The sequence below is a fragment of the Schistocerca serialis genome, chromosome 8, assembly GCF_023864345.2.
Source record: "Schistocerca serialis cubense isolate TAMUIC-IGC-003099 chromosome 8, iqSchSeri2.2, whole genome shotgun sequence".
In the NCBI taxonomy this organism is placed as follows: Eukaryota; Metazoa; Arthropoda; class Insecta; order Orthoptera; family Acrididae; genus Schistocerca; species Schistocerca serialis.
In genome coordinates, this window is record NC_064645.1 from 394,385,869 (window position 1) to 394,390,302 (window position 4,434).

Below are 4,434 nucleotides of genomic sequence, written 5' to 3' on the forward strand. Positions count from 1 at the left end.
TAAAGCGAGTTGGGTCTCACACGATCGCTGTTTCCGGAATCCATGTTGATTCCTACATAGTAGATTCTGGGTTTCCAGAAATGACATGATACGCGAGCAAAAAACATGTTCTAAAATTCTACAAGAGATCGACGTAAGAGATATAGGTCTATAGTTTTGCGCATCTGCTCGACAACCCTTCTTGAAGACTGGGACTATCTGTGCTCTTTTCCAATCATTTGGAACTCTCCGTTCCTCTAGAGACTTGCGGTACACGGCTGTTAGAAGGGGGGCAAGTTCTTTCGCGTACTCTGTGTAGAGTCGAATTGGTATCCCGTCAGGTCCAGTGGACTTTCCTCTATTGAGTGATTCCAGTTGCTTTTCTATTCCTTGGACACTTATTTCGATGTCAGCCATTTTTTCGTTTGTGCGAGGATTTAGAGAAGGAACTGCAGTGCGGTCTTCCTCTGTGAAACAGCTTTGGAAAAAGGTGTTTAGGTGTTTAGTATCTAGCCGCCCGCATCTGATTTGATTCGATGGATCCCTTTAATCTGTCTTGGTACGGATCCCAAACACTCGAGCTTTACTCGGGAATATATCGCGCTATCGTCCTATATGCCCACTACTTTACAGATGAACCACACTTTACTAGGACTTTCCCGATAAACCGAGGTCTCCCATTCGCCTTCCCTCCCACAATCCTGACATGCTCGTCTTATTTCATATCGCTTTGCAACGTTACGCCCAGATATTTAAAACACCTGTATGTGTCCAGCAGGACCTGCTAATGCTGTATTGGAACATTACCGGAATGTTTTTCCTACTTATCCGCATTAACTTATATTTTTCTACATTTAAAAGAAGGTGCCATTCAACATACCAGCTAGAAATTTTGTTTAAGCTATCTTCTACCCTCCTACAGCTAGTCGACTTCGACACCTGACCGTATACCGCAGCATCATCGGCTACAGCCGCAGATTAGCGGTCGGGCAGAGAGACAAAAAGGCAGGCACTCCGTCTTCAGGCCACAAGTGCCCCATCGAGACCATCCGACCGCCGTATCATCCTCAGTTGAGGATGCAGATAGGAGGGGCATGTGGTCAGCTCACCGCTCTCCCTGTCGTTATGATGGTTTTCTGTGACCGGAGCCGCTACTATTCGGTCGAGTAGCTCCTCAATTGGCATCACGAGGCTGAATGCACCCCGAAAAATGGCAACAGCTTATGGCAGCCCGGATGGTCACCCATCCAAATGCCTGCCACGCCCGACAGCGCTTAACTTCGATGATCTGACGGGAACCGGTGTATCCACTGCGGCAAGGCCGTTGCCAGTGAGGGAAACAGGTGGTCAACAAAATGCTTATATCAGAGTTCCGCTTTTTGGATTGAGGTAACGACCCTAAACAAGAGTTACAGCGAAGAGGAAAAAACAACTGCCTTCTGCGAATTGCTGACGTAGAGTCTAAAGTACTCCGGACAAGTGTATGAAATAAGATGCGGGGGAGAAGAGCTGATTATGGGCTGCCATTTGTCCTTCCCTCTGCTCGTATTGCAGCACAAACGTATAAAGCGCGTCCCGTATTTTCCGTCACACCGTCTATTTTACTAGATTTCGAGAGGCACCACCTGAGGGTTTCCTATAAGGATAAGGTATCGGAGGAAACGGAGAAAGGCGAGAAGAGGAAGCGGATGGCACGCAGTTTCCCATTTCGGGGCGCAGGGAAGAGCGGGCCAGTCCGCGATTACACCCTCGAGTGATCATCGCAGCCTGCAGGTCCATTCCGGCGCCGGCGGCTCGCGCTGGCAGGGTCGCCTCCTCCGGGTTATTGCAGCGCGGCCCTGGCGGCTGGGGTCCGCCGAGTGGACGCTGAGGCCCATTCAGACCTCCTGAGCCTCCGCCGGCAAACACACACACACGCGCACGCACGGAAGCTGGCAGACAAACAGACGGAAAAACGGTCTCGCAGACGGGCCGCAGGCTTCTGGGGAGAAGACGGAGGAGGGAAAGAAAAAACACGGACGCCGGTCTCAGGCAGGCGGGTCGGGCCAGTGAGGGCAGGCAGATTTCTGCCGCAGGACCGCGGCCCGCATACAAAGGGGGAGGCGGAGCGGTCAGCCGCAGCCGCCCGCGTCCGTCTGCGTGGCTGCGGGCCCTCCACAGCCCCTCAGAAGCACATTCGAAGATCTCAGCGAGATAGGCTGGAACGTCCGTCGATACGAGATTGAAGAAAAAAAAAACACATTTCTAATGCCCGTGACTAAGATGCACGTAATGCCGAGATTTTTTTTTTTTTTTAAATTAACAAACAGCGTCCTCTTTTCATGCATAGACCGTGAGTATACACTACTGGCCATTAAAATTCCTGCACAAAGATGACGTGCCACAGACGCCAAATCTAACCGACAGCAAGAAGATGCTGTGATATGCTAATAATTAGCTTTTCAGAGCATTCACACAAGGATGGCGCCGGTGGCGACACCTATAACGTGCTGACATGAGCAAAGTTTCCAACCGATTTCTCATACACAAACAGCAGGTGACCGGCGTTGCCTGGTGAAACGTTGTAGTGATGCCTCATGTAAGGGCCGGCCGGAGTGGCCGAGCGGTTATAGGCGCTACAGTCTGGAACCGCACGACCGCTACGGTCGCAGGTTCGAATCCTGCCTCGGGGATGGATGTGTGTGATGTCCTTAGGTTAGTTAGGTTTAAGTAGCTCTAACTTCTAGGGGACTTATGACCACAGCAGTTGAGTCCCATAGTGCTCAGAGCCTTTTGAACCATTTGAACCTCATGTGAGGAGGAGAAATGCGTAGCATCACGTTTCCGACTTTGATAGATGTCGGATTGTAGCCTATCGCGATTGCGGTTTACCGTATCGCGACATTGCTGCTCGCGTTGGTCGAGATCCTATGACTGTTAGCAGAATATGGAATCGGTGGGTTCAGGAGGGTAATACGGAACGCCGTGCTGGATCCCAACGGCCTCGTATCACTAGCAGTCGAGATGAATGGCATCCTATCCGCATGGCTGTAACGGATCGTGCAGCCACGTCTCGATCCCTGAGTCAACAGATGGGGACGTTTGCAAGACAACAACCAACTGTACGAACAGTTCGACGACGTTTGCAGCAGCATGGACTATCAGCTCGGAGACCATGGATGCAGTTACCCTTGACGCTGCATCACGGACAGGAGCGCGTGCGATGGTGTAGTCAACGACGAACCTGGGTGCACGATTGGCAAAACGTCATTATTTCGGACGAATCCAGGTTATGTTCACAGCATCATGATGGTCGCATCCGTGTTCGGCGACATCGCGTTGAACGCACAATGGAAGCGTGTATTCGTCATCGCCATACTGGCGTATCATCCGGCGTGGTGGTATGGTGTGCCTTTGTTTACATGTCTCGGTCACCTCTTGTTCGCATTAACGGCAGTTTGAACAGTGGACGTTACATTTCAGAAGAGTTACGACCCGTGGCTCTACCCTTCATTCTATCCCTGCGAAACCGTACATTTCAGCAGGATAATGCACGACCGCATGTTGCAGGTCCTGTACGGGCCTTTCTGGAAACATAAAATGTTCGACTGCTGACATGGCCAGCACATTGTCCAGATCTCTCACCAATTGCAAACGTCTGGTCAATGGTGGCCGAGCAACTGGCTCGGCAGAATACGCCAGTCACTACTCTTGATGAACTGTAGTATCGTGTTGAAGCTGCATGGCAGCTGTACCTGTACACGCCATCCAAACTCTGTTTGACTCAATGCCCAGGGGTATCAAGGCCGTTATTACGGCCAGAGGTGGTTGCTCTTGGTACTGACTTCTCAGGATATATGCACCCAAATTGCGTGAAAATGTAATCACATGTCAGTTCCAGTATAATATATTTGTCCAATGAATACCCGTTTATCATCTGCATTTCTTCTTCGTGTAGCAATTTTAATGGCCAGTAGTGTATATTGAGATGACAAAAGTCATAGTATAGCGATATGCGTATATACATATGGCGGTAGTATCACTTACACAAGGTATAGAAAGCACTGCATTGGTGGAGCTATCATTTGTACTCAGGTGATTCATATGAAAAGGTATCCAACGTGGTTGTGGTCGCACTACGATAATTAACAAACTTCGGACGCGGAATGGTGGTTGAAGCTAGAGGCACCGGAATGTTCCATTTCGGAATCATTACGGAATTCAATATTCCGAGATCCAAAGTGTCAAGTTGTGTAGAGAACACCAAATTTTAGGTATTACCTCTCAACACGGACTACACAGTGGACGACGGCCTTCACATGACTACCGAGAGTGGTGGTGTGTGCTTAGAGTTGCCAGTGTTACCAAACAAATAAATCTGCTCAAAATAACCGCAGATATCAGAGTGAGACGTACGACGAACCTGTCCGTTAGGACAGTTTGCCGAAATTTGGCGTTAATGCGCTATGGTAAGCA

General features: G+C 49.7%; 1 pseudogene; it reads right to left on the reverse strand.

Annotated features, from left to right (window-relative positions):
* Window positions 1-1,190: 1,190 nt before the first annotated feature.
* On the reverse strand, window positions 1,191-1,308 carry LOC126417839 (5S ribosomal RNA; annotated as a pseudogene).
* Window positions 1,309-4,434: the final 3,126 nt, after the last annotated feature.